This window comes from Chelon labrosus, assembly GCF_963514085.1.
Source record: "Chelon labrosus genome assembly, chromosome: 12".
Lineage (NCBI taxonomy): Eukaryota > Metazoa > Chordata > Actinopteri > Mugiliformes > Mugilidae > Chelon > Chelon labrosus.
The window spans coordinates 23,319,468-23,332,623 of NC_140345.1; positions in this window are offsets into that span (position 1 = coordinate 23,319,468).

The following is a 13,156-nucleotide window of genomic DNA, read 5'->3' on the forward strand; positions in this document are numbered from 1 at the left end:
GACACCACACTGCAGCAGGCTACGACACTGTAGAGCTACAGTAACGTGTCGTTAAGATGCAATAAAATTTAGTCAAGTAATTTAAATCAGGAGAAAGTACATGCTGAATATCAGGCTTCACGTGATGGTTTCCTATCATATATTGTGCAGTATGAATACCTGTGCAGTCGGGAGTGAGTGTGGAAAACACTTTAGACAGCAGGAAGATTGTCTTTGAACCAAAAGCAGCACTTTAGTCTCTTGATTCACTTGTAAAATGACTCTGGAGATGTAGAAAACAACACAAGCATATTATTGCTGGTTGTTCTGCATGAGCAATGTTCATAGGAACTCATCTACATCTTCTTCTGTAACCGCTTATTCGCGGGGTCTGCTGGAGTCCATCCCAGCTGTCATCGGGTGAGAGGCAGGGGTACACCCTGGACAGGTTGCCAGTCCATCGCAGGGCTAACACAGAGAGACAGACAACCATTCACACTCACATGCACACCTTTGGCCAATTTAGAATCACCAATTAACGTAATGAGCATGTTTTTGGACGTTGGGAGGAAGCTGGAGTACCCGGAGAGAACCCACACAGACACAGGAAGAACATGCAAACTCCACACACAAAGGCCCAGTTGGCCCATGGATTCGAACCCAGGACCTTCACGCTGTGAGGCATCAGTGCTAACCACCTCGCCACTGTGCCGCCTTCATAGGAACTCTTTGTCTGATAATCCATCCATGCTCATCCTTCAGTAATCTTAACATCTATGTACATAAAAACACACATTTTCTTTTCTTTTAAGACCACCAGGTGGCGACGAGGTCCCATGCTCAATATTTCATCTTCTGTGTCTCACTTTACCTCTTTTAGACTGAAGTGCCAAATAAGACCAGGCCATTCAAGTCATTTAATGGTACTGAATTCATATTCCTCATAAAAATATATCTTTGTAGCACATTTCTTGTTGCAAGTAGTGACTATATTGTGGGATCTAGCCGGTTAATTGACAGATAAATAATTTTTATTGGATTACATTTAAAAACAAAATGTAAAATGTCCAAAATTTAAATGTTTTTTCGTCACACGTGACAGGAAACTAAACCTATTTGGATTATGGACAATAAATCGGATAACTGAAGATGTTAGATGCTGTGAATCCGCGACATCGTGTCTATTTGTGGACAGAAATACAAACTGAGAGAAAAATCTGCAGAATATTTAACATTTGAAATAATCTCTGAATGTCAGATGTTGCAACACACATTTGAAATTTGTGTCTAACATCAAAACAACAAAAGAATTTGGTGTAAATTTTCAAGTTTACATACGTGTGTGTGTGTGTGTGTGTGTGTGTGTTTGTGTGTGTGTGTGCGTGTGTGTGTGTACTTTAACTAATTGTCAAAGTGTCGCCAGTCTCCGTTCGGCCTCTGCTGAGATCAGAATATCATTAATCTCTGACACTTTTTTAAACATCAACTGAACTCCACCCAATCCCAAGCAGATTTATCACGGCCGTGACGTAGTGTTTCTTTCCCCCTTCACACATGCATCAGTCAGATCTGTCCATAAATCCACTCTCACTTTAATGAGCAGAGAGGTAATCAACAAGAAGTGATGCCAGCCGCCGTAATAAATTCTGCAGGAATACTAATTGGGGTTTTGAAGGGTCATAGGACTGTGCCTGTAACATAAAGCACTCTGTCACGTGCTTCTTATATTGTGGTTCCCTTCCTATGCTCTGCAGCGGATGCCCCAATTAAGCCTTGGCACGATTTGGATTTAGATTTTCACTCTGAAACATTTTTGAATTTCCCATATGAGTCGATGTTATCCATCATACAGAAACCATAACAGCTAGTTATCGCGGAACATATCTGCTGCTCATTGTTAGACTTAATTGAAATGGTGTTTTGGGAGACTCTCTGCGGGCTGTGGGCGTGGTGAGGAGGAGAAAAAGTAAAGATTTCATCACGCCTATTGTCCAGAGCCACAACAAATCCACTTTTTGTTCAGCGGAATCTTAATTACTGTTAATCACAATTAACCAGCCAATAAAGTAGATGGAATTATTGGACAATTGAGGGGAAAATGGCGATTCTTTAGCCCAACAAAACCCACAGAATGAAGGCAGAGAATTCCATAATAAGGAAAGCTTGGTGATCAGAGGAAATGGCCCAAAAACAAAAGAACATGTCCAGAGGGGAGGATTACATTTATCAGGACGGCAGAGCTTCCACAGACAGAGGCTGGATCAGAGGAGGATAACTCACAGAAAGCAGGCTTATTGAGGGGGGGGGGGGGGGACAAAAAGCGGGAGCAATCTGAATAATAAATGAGTGAATGTGTAAAATAAGACCAAAAAAAAGTTTTTAATTATTTTTCTGAACATGAAATCGCTAATTGCGTCAATAACGATTCCCCCAAAATTGTTATCTCCAGAAAAGATTTGCTCATGCCTTTTACGCCGTGCAGCATTTTTAAATGAATTAATTAGGCGATCACAGTAATTACTGTTTATATTGTTGTTAATGAGCCCAAAGGCAAGCGAGCTGCACTCATCCAAATTACACTCATGAGGCACGGAGCCAAGAAAAGGTCCAAACCAGAGTGCTGCATGTTAAACATTCCCAGAGTCTTCCTGGTTAAGAGATAACCACGAGCACGCTGAATTACACTTTAACCTTTAATTTCCTTTTGACCACACATCGTCCCCATTAACACGTGTAATTAGCTTTCAGGGTCTAATGAAATATTTTTAACTGGTGTAAACCTCCAAAAAAAAAAAAAAAAAAAGACGCACTGATCTGATAGCGACTGCAGTTTAATATGCATACAAAACAGGAACATCAGATCACAATCAATCTGTCATTTTACTCTTTTTTCTTCTTTTTCATTTCGTTTTTCATATTTGTCAGGCATCTATCTCAGCTATTTCCTCCCCCGTCCGTCAAATTTGGTCTGACATTTACCGGCTGCATCTTGCCCGTGTTGTGTGTCGCACAAAAGCCGAGCGTTACAATGGAAAGGTCTCACAGTAAATATGATAATTCCATCAGGTGCCTTAATCGAGTTTTTTCGCGAGAGTGAGTGACACACACGGATCTCCCAGCCTCAGGAATTGATGTCCTTTTGTTTTTGATTAGTGAAAATGTCAAAGCAAGGGAGTATATTGTAGAAGGGCATTAAAGTGTATGTTCTGAGTCGAGGTCAGAGCACTTTTGCCCCCACGGACAAACGCTTTTCTTTCTTTCTTTCCACAAAAAGAAGAAATATTTAAGGAAAACACAGATAACTTCTTCCTCTACTCCACTGAATAAAAGATAAATGACACGCATAATCACCGCCGAGATATAGAAAAACAGTATGATATCTATACACATTGTAAATTGCCCAAAAAAAGCCATTAGGCATCATCTATATATTTGCTATCAACAGAGACAAGACCAGAATCTTTAAAATCTAAAAAAAAGGAGTAAAAAAACAAAGTAAAAACCAAACCACAGTGACTGTGATTCATCAATAAAAGCCTTTTCTGCATTCAGTCACAGCTTGGCTGAGCTAAAGCTAATATACTGACATTTTCAGACCCGTTTTCTGCAGCTGAACAATCAATTGCAACCCCACCACAGTCAAAAGTTTGCCCACACCTTCTCATTCAGCAATTAATCTTTATTTTCTTCTTCAATTTTTCACAGAAACTACCTTCTGGCTGGTACTGTAGGTTACCACATTCACAAGGCTGCAGCTAAATCTAACCATTATGGAGTCGTGCTAAAAGCTAACTAGCCTTGCTCACCAGGTGTAAAACACCACACTTGCTACGAGTATGACTGAGCCGTCCAAAGCATGTTTCAAAGGTGAGATTACCTTAATTTAGGCATAGACAGCCAGTTCTATCCAAAAATATATGCAGCATGGCAGCAAACATTCCTGTTTAGTTTGGAGATCTCAGTGTATCCCAGCTGATCGTTTTGTGCAGAAAATTGAAACAGAAGAGAATCTGGACTAGCCTTTTTGGATTTGTCTTATTGCTAAATATGACATTTTGCTTATCATGCTACACATTTTAAGCTCTTCAAGGCCCATTTTGCGGTATTAACACACAGAACAGCGGTGTGCACTCCTTTATAACTGGCCTAAACCACAACAACATGTCCTGATCGCATGCGACATGACTAGTCCGTGGTATTCATGCGCCGTCCAACTCAGGCTGGACATCTCGGCAGCTAAATGGCTATAAACCAATGGCACTGTCTGATAAATGAGGGCTATGGACGGTAAATAATAATGCATGACGACGATCTGATTTTCAGATTTGTAGCTGGCGGAGCAAGCGTCGCATTATTTGTGAGGCCTAATTGATCCAACCTAACCTGTTTTAATCACGTTAAATGTTACAGATTTTACGGCCATTTCAATTTGGTATAGATGTGAAGGGCGAAGCGAGGTGAAAATCTGCATGAAAGGTGCTTTTCATTTTGGAGCCGTATGTGTGTGTCAGACCCAACTGTGTGCTTTGGGCTCTGATAAAAAAATTAAAAAAAACCTGATGACATTGTCCTGTGTGCAGAAAGGAAAGAAAGAAAGCCATTTAACATGTACTATTCTATTTTTTTCCACTAACTGCTGGCTTTCAGAGATTTGACTGATTGTTTGAGAGTGATTAGAGCGCATTGGCAACCCTGTATAATTTCAGCATTGAGGTGCTTACATCCATGACTTTGCATAGGCGTACTAACCTAACCAAAACAAGGAATCTTAAGAAAGTTTCAGAGACATATAGTGACATATAGTAAATACATGATCAGCCACGACAATAAAACCACTGACAGGAGAAGTAAATAACATTGACCATCTTGTGACAGTTCAGTGTTCTGTTGGGAAACTTTAGGACCTGGCATTCATTCATGTGGATGTTACTTAGACATGTAGCACCCACCTAGACCAGGCCAGGCACCCCCACCCCATAGCAATGACACTCCTTGATGGCAGCAGCCATCCCCAGCAGGATGCAGCCTGACATAAAAAAAAACATGAAGAACAGCACAAGGTGTTGACCTGGCCTCCAAATTCACTAGATCAAAAACTGATCAAGTATCTGTGGGATGATCCACAGAGGCCCCTCCCCTCAACCTAAAGGCCCCCCCACTAACAACATCCTGTTACCAGACACCACAGGACACCCTCAGAAGGCCCATGTCCATTCTCTGATGAGTCACAACTGTTTTGGAGGCACAAGGGAGACCTACACAATATTAGGAAGGTGGTTATAATGTTGTGGCTGTCTGGTGCATTGTCTCTGTAACCACAGGGACTCACTGCCACTCCTGCCTGCGTGTGTGGAGAGGCGACGATGAGGAAATGCATTTTGAAGCAATAACAGTTGTTGAAACGTGTCACCACAGTGTGGTTGAATTTCTGAAGAGGTGCTACTGTGAGGACACGGTAAACTCATGACATAAATTAAACGCAAAGGTATACGTTAAGAAGCTAAATGCAGGGGTAAAATTCAATTCAATTCTACCTAAACCAGGAAGAACATTTCTCCTATTGGTCACTGATTTGTGGTTTTACAATTTATATTTATAACCCATCAAAATCTTTACCTTCAGCTACTGATACTGTCTCCCTTTGTACGCTTTGTATGGTCGTATACTCAACTAGTTTACTGTCAATGAATCTGCTGCTCATTTTCTAAATCAGTCGAGGAACTGCTTCGCCTTTGACATATTACAAACCAGAAAAAAAAGTATGTCACCACTTCCCACAATCCCAGGTGACGTCAAACTTCCTGCCTCACCCGTCCACTGGTCCAAAAACCAAAGACGGTTCGGTTAAAGCATGATAGCGTGAGACAAAGACACGCCCTCACAGCTGAGACAATCAGAGCACTTACCAATTAATCTGTCTGTCAATTGCAGTCGGTAGTGTGGGGTCTGCTCTACGCTTTTGTGTGTGAGAGAAAGAAAAAGAAAAGGAGAGAGACAGGGAAGATGTCGCACCTGTGTTTGTGAGTGGAGGGAAAGAGGAGGAGGGGGGTCATCCAGGGTTGATGAAGTCTTCCTGTTTCCTGCTGTAAAAGCACAGGAAAAAGATCTTTCTGTCGCCTTGGTAACCACCATGCTACCCCCTGCCTGGTACACACACTTACACACACACACATACACAATACACACACACATGCTGATACTGATGGTGGCTGCCATGAAGCTGACTGAGTGGTTTCACAATTTGCAATAAACCTACAATAGAAAACTTTGACGTCACACGTGCGCCTCCTTCCATGGTCAAAAGCTTGTACTTCTATTTATTTTAGAAAAAGAGGAAGTGACCCCTTATTTGTCATATAACATATAACTGCAGCAAATAGATTCACCAAGACCAGGGGAAATAAACGCGAACAGAAGCTTCAATCACTGAGGCAGAAGTTTAATTGTAAGACAGAGAGTGCTTTTTGTGCCATTTGATATCCCCCTGCAGGATCCAACTCAACGCCTGCTGCAGAGAGAGGGAGGCTAGTTCAGAAATCACCGTGCCCACCAAGTGGAGGCAAATGAGCGAGAAGTTTTCGGCTGACTGAGGTAAAAAATAAAAAATAAAAAATAGGTGCGAGTGGAGCTGATCCCAGCCAGCCCGTGTGTTCGGGCCGAGGGCCGGGCAGCTGCAGCCCTGATGTGAGAGCAACACCAATCAGCAGCTCTGATTGAGACGCTGCCACAAACTGTTCTGACTGGGACCAGATGGAGCACGGAGGCCTATTTACAAGGACTCTCTCTATCACACACACACACAAGCATCGCATGCTACAGGTGCACAAAGATCAAATAACACACTAATACACACAGACCGCTGACAATTATAGACCGGCAGCATATTTATACGGATGTGGGCGCATACATTAGCAAAAACAGAAGTGTGATGAGTGTCGTGTGAGCTCCTCTGATGGTCACTTTCTTAATAAACAGTCTGTGGATGGGTGGTTTCTCCATTAGGGTGATGCCCAGCCAAGGTGGGAAAGAATGGGATTTCTTCTTTGTACCACATTCAACCACAGCGTCTGGCTAGCTGTCACTGAATGTCACTGTTGCAGACTGTCTGTGTGCCTCTTTATATAGTCCAATCAGCATCAAGCAGAGTTCCATGGAGCACTGCTGGCTTACCGCTGCGGGCGATTTCTATACGTCTGCAAATCAGCCAAATTGCAAATGCAAACTGCGGATGCTGCAACGCAATTCGAATTCTGACATTCTTTCCCCAGATTCAGTAGCTCCATATTTTTTTTTAAGAAGCTGCGGCAGCCAGCGACCTAGTTGTCAATATGTTCCTGCAACGTCTGAATGCACTGCTCGTGCTTTCCGTGGAAAGGGAACCAACCACGAACATAATTTGATATCAGTGAGATGTGCCAAACTGATAAATGGTAGCCATCTAGTGGTTGCTGGTGGTATTGCTCCCTGAGTTAAGCATCAATAACTGTTCTGCACAATGTAGCTATGTCTAGTTAACCCGTGGTTCATTAACTATGTCTTAATTGGTGCAAGGAAGTTTATTGGTAGACAGGAAATGGTGGAAAATGGATGGATTCAGATTCAGAAAACTTTATTTGTCCCTGGGGGTTGCAATTTAAGGCACAAGTGAGCAGCATGACATGTAAGTACAAGACACTTTTAATGAACCAAAAACAAAGTACATACAAAAAGAAAACTATGCCATGAATATATTAACTATCCAAACCTGTCCATGGAGGATGTAAACATGACTGTAAGAGTAAAGTGACTAAAGTGCAAATGTAAACAGGAATTATAGAGATTACATATTTACACGTTATTGCAGAGTTAAAATAAAATCGAAATGAAAGCTAAAAATAAGGTGCTTGGGGGGGGGGGGGGGTGACAAAAATTTGAGATTAGAATGAGAGGGGAGCGATGCGTATATGGATATTTTTCAGATGCAGAGGAACCAAGGGAGGAAGACTCAGGGTGGGGGCGCATCTTGGGTTCCTTGTTGCCCTGGTTGCTGTCGTGACAGATGGAAGAGGAAGTAAAGAAAAGGGAGGGATGGGGAGGGCAAGGGGGGGTTGTGGAGAAATCCGAACAGAGAGGAACGGGGTTAAGACGCCTTTATAGGTAGGCACAGGAAATAGAAAGACACAGGGCGTGCTCTTGTTCCTGAAGTTAAGTTATAATAATTTACCCCCTGAACGAGTAATATTAGTCATCGTTGCGACGTTGTCCTGCATTGCACTCCCGGACAGATTTGGTAGGAGCTGCCACTATGTCTTCGTGTCTGCTGCAGCGATGGTAATACATAACAAGCCATCACAACATGTGACTTGAGCAAAATCATAGCTACGATTCACGCTGTTTAAGTGGCAGACTTACAGGAAACAAAAAAAAACGGTCTAAAAATATACATGTACGCATATAACCTCACAAAAATATTTGTTCCACGAAACAAATAACGACAAGATGTCCAAGATCGGAACAGGAAAACACATTTACTAGATGCAAAGGGTGCCATTTCCACATATTAAGAAAAATAGTATGTAATTATTTTCATATTGCATATTAATAACTTCCCTTCCCCCCCACCACCTCGCTCTCTCTCAGACGTTTATCTAAATAGATGCTCTCTAATTAATGTGTCTGGCGGCCTTATTATTCTTTGAGGGTGATATTTTCCTGTGATGAAAGGCAGAGAAGGTCAATTTTAACAGAGACCCATGGGAGAGAACAGGACGAGGCGAGGTTGTGTTTGTGTGTCTCTGTGTGAGCGTTTACCTGTGTGTGTATGCACAACACTGAAGTGACCGTATTTAATATCTGAATGGATGGATTGTACTTTATGTGCGTTGTGATACGCTCAATTTTACTTCCTTTAGTTCACAACCCGTCGAACTAAACTGACAGTCATGATCAGATTAATAACTGAGCTGTGTATCTCTTTTTTTTGTATTTCATGGCTTTTGTTTTAAAAAATGAACCCGACATTTTGACTTTTCGCAGATTTCGTGCTTCACGGTCGTGGCCTTGCGGAACGCTTAATGGATCTGAGCCGTCATTAATACATCTGTGATTTCTCTGCTGTGACAAGTCAAAATATCGTCCTTGACACAGACTAATTCAATCAGGAGGACTTACATAGCATTTGAAAGGTCTCTCCTTCTCATTGTGCTGTCATTTGAGTTTTTGCAACCTTCCTCCACCCCATCACCACCTATCCACTGGACGCCCAGCGATTTTCAATCAAAACCCTTCATTCCTCATCACCACCTCCAGTATCTAGGCTCTCGGGGAAGTTTTCCGTCACATTAGGATCACCTTATTCCCCTCTTCCCATGGCAATCTTCTATATTTTATATTTTCCCTGCATACTACTTTTTTTTAATTTAATCTTCTCAAAAATCTCTCTTAATTCGTCCTATACTGTAAGTCTCCCCTAATTGAAGTTAGCTAATAGCTGCGCTAGTAGTCCCATGAGGCCATTCACTTCCATGCCTACCATAGAGGAAAAAAAACAAAAAAAACAGGTAAGTTACAGCTGACTGATTCATTTTAAACAACTCTTGCGTCCTCCAGAACAGCATGCGATTGGTTCTTACACCCCTTTGGAAATTGGACAACGGTTATCCAACCTGAATCATCTTTTTTGCCCAACATCTGTAGCACGCGTGCTACAATTAAAGGCAAAGTAATAAATAAGGGAATATCCTTCTGCATCCCCCATTTAACTTCTAATGAGGCTGAACCGCACTGTGGTATAAGACTTTAAATAAAGTGCCTGTTGTACGGCTGAGTCTGGCACACGTTTATTCTGAAGCTGTCAGTATGAACAACATGTTGTGATCAGAGTAATGTCCAATGTTCAGTCCTCTGTTTTGCACATCTTCCCTTTGTCAGTCTGCTTCCTGTTCATTCTGGGTCAGATAGTGATGCTGCAGTAATGACGTGACTGTAAGATCAGAGTATTGTTATATGAAACAGAATTAATATGCCATGACCGAAATATTTTGTTTGTACTGCAGCTTGAAGAAACAGTTCCTCAGTAAAACCAAACCAGATGGAAAGGTGCTGTTGTAAAGCTGTCCTGACGTTTGACCTCCCTCTGCTGTAGAGCTCTACAGAATCATCTCATTGTCATGTTCTGGGTCAGATACACTGGCACAGAGTTTAGCCCTCTGACCTCTGCAGCGCCTGTAGGTACCTTTATTCATTGTAGGCTGTATATGTTCAGCAAGGTACTCCTCGCTGTTTACCTCTGGATTCAGCTGCCGCAATAGTGACTGGCTGAAACCTGCAATAATGAGACCTGCAATTAGCCCTGGCCAATCAATGGGGTAATTGCAGAGCGAGACTGATGGACTGCAGCAAGAGAGGAGGGGTTTGCTGGCAGCACCATATCGATTTCCCTCAAACCAATTAGTTGGTTTCCACCACTTTGGAGTGTTGGTCCCCAGCCATCTGCTTCTATAATGCAGAGAGGAGAAAACATACTGCCGTATAGACTGTATGCTACACAGATTCATTTCCGATCTGTGCATTGCTGCTGAGGGAATCTGAGTTAGGAGCTTTGTCCATAAACACGGTCACGTGTATTTTATGAGAGGCAGGGACCTCGGAGCACAGAAGCTATGTTGCAGATGAATCGGCTCGTTACATTCATTGTATAGACTGGATAAAGTTTCAACAGTACAAGTGTGGGTTGGGCTAACTTCCCCTTTTTTACATTAGAAATCAACCGCTGCTTAATTAAGCACTGCGGGGTGGATAGAAATACTGCCTCTGGCTTACTTTTAAATATCTCTAGCGGACTTTTTTAAACTAGTACCCAGCATCTTCACCAGATAACATGAGGGGAAATAAAAACAAAGCTATTTTCCGACATTGCATACTGGGCGGCCCGAACATTGTCAGCAGGATCAGGAATAAATCTTGGATCAGACTACAGTTTCAGTCTAATTATGGCATGAACCTGTTTGGCTAATACACTTTTTTTTTTTTTTAACTATCATTGATCAATCAGGAAGAGAAATATGGTGTGTTTGGGAGACATAAAGCTATCTTGGGCTATTTTATAATATGTTTATGGTTCGTCAATGAAAAAAAAGAAAAGGAAAATAGTTGTTACTTAGAAAGAAGGGCCCCTCAGAATATACAGTATATTGCGTTTGTGACCCATTTAGAAAACTTCATGCAGCTGAGTCCGTCCACATATAATAAACAACCCCACCGATTGTGCGAGTAGTTTATTATGACCTGTAGCTATGTTTCACGGCTTAGCAACCCTAACGTTGTGCAAGACAACATCAGTCCTGTGAGCAAATGCCTAAGAGCAACATAAGTTAATGCTGAAGTGACGGGGATTTGAGCCAAAGAGGACGTCAGATGACATGATTACAGCGCCTCAAACTCTTAGTGAGGAGGTCGGGGTGAATGGATGTGTTAACAAAACTTTGGTGAACTCAAATTTGTTTGCTTTCTGGTCATATCAGAGAGTTGGGACAAACTACCGATATCTGGTTGGAGGACTTTTTTGTTGCAGTCTTGTTGCTGCTGTATCTTATAATAAAGCCAGTCTTGGCAGAACTTGTTCCAACGGGATTCAGTAGCTCCATAATCATTCTCCCTCAGATTACATATGAAAAATTCATTTTTCCGACAGGTTATAGTCTGCAGCTACTCCAGCTCCCAATGAAGTCAGGCTTTGCTCATTATCCTCTCTTTGCTGAGGTGAACACACAGACGTGTACGAGCCCAGTATTGATTTGGAGAGCCATTTCTAAGATGTCTTTTTCCATTCATGCGCTAGTAATGTGCAAAAGGCCAGTCTCTCCCCCAAGTGAAGCCATTAATGCATGCAACCTGTCCACCCAACCATAATAATAGAGCCACTCGAGATCAGCACTACAGCAGCACTTTTTTCCCCCTCCTTCTTCCAGGGACCACAATCACAAAAATTATTTTGTGCTTTTCACAGGAAAGCTAAATGGATCTCTAATTATAATGACCTTCTCTGAAAAGGTTGGGCCATAATTGGAAAACAGCTCTGGAGTACAGGCTATCTTCTGCAGGAGTGGCTGAGATGGAGGAGAAAGAGAGAGAGAGGGAGAGGGAGAGTGTGGAGGGGGGAGGAGAGAGATGGGGGATTTGTGAGGAAGATCAATTCTGGCATCAAAATTGCAAAAATAATTCAAAATACAGCAAGCCTCTTCTTTCCTCTGTGTCTGTCTCTCTCAGAATAAAAACAAATTGTTTATTCACATTTGCAGAGGTAAACCAGCACAAAGATGAGGATCAGAGATTGATTTAACAATAAATAATTTACAGAGATTTGGCTTTTGCGGCTCACCACTTTACGAAAAATGCAAAAGCCTATTAGTCACATTTGAGATGTAAAAATCAGACGCAACTCGGACGTCTTTGCCCACAGCCCGCGATTCTGCTACCTTTTTTGGAATAAATCTAATTTAAAGTATGTCTGCTAAAGTGCTTTCTATACAGCATGAGAAACTTAACTCGGGTGATCTCCAAGGGACGAGACAGAAATGGGGAGAGGATGGTAATTGCTGCAGAAAATTAAAAAGTGCTTTCAGATAAGTTGGGCGGTATTATTTTTTTCGACTTGTTTTTCCTCCCATATCGCATTTACATATTTTCTTTCTGCAACCAAATTAACATTGGGTGACTGTACCCGCTCTTTTCATTACCAAACTAATAGATTTTAATCTATTGTTCTTTGCATTCATTTTCCTCAGACTCGTCAGAACGTGACACACACACACACACAGAGCACTGTCAGTCTGCAGCGTATGTTACCCGTCCTTCTCTCTTCTCTGCCTCTTTCAGAAACCACCACAATGGAGCTGCTAGCAAGAAGAGAAAACTGCTTCCTCAAGCACACTCTCTGCTTCCCTTTATTGTCTTCAACAAAGCCAGTTTATTAATCCAAAGGAAGAGAGAAGAGAGCAAAAAAAAAAAAAAAAAAGTGAGGGGGGAGAAAAGAAGAGAGGGAACAGAAAGGCAAGTCAAAGCAGTTTTGAGTTTCATCTCATTTTTCTTTTGAGAACTGAGGCTTGAAAAAAAAGAAATCAATTATGGAGCACACCTGAATATTATTTCGAGCACCCAGCCACCCACACGCTGCCCGTCCCCTAGAAAACCAAATTAC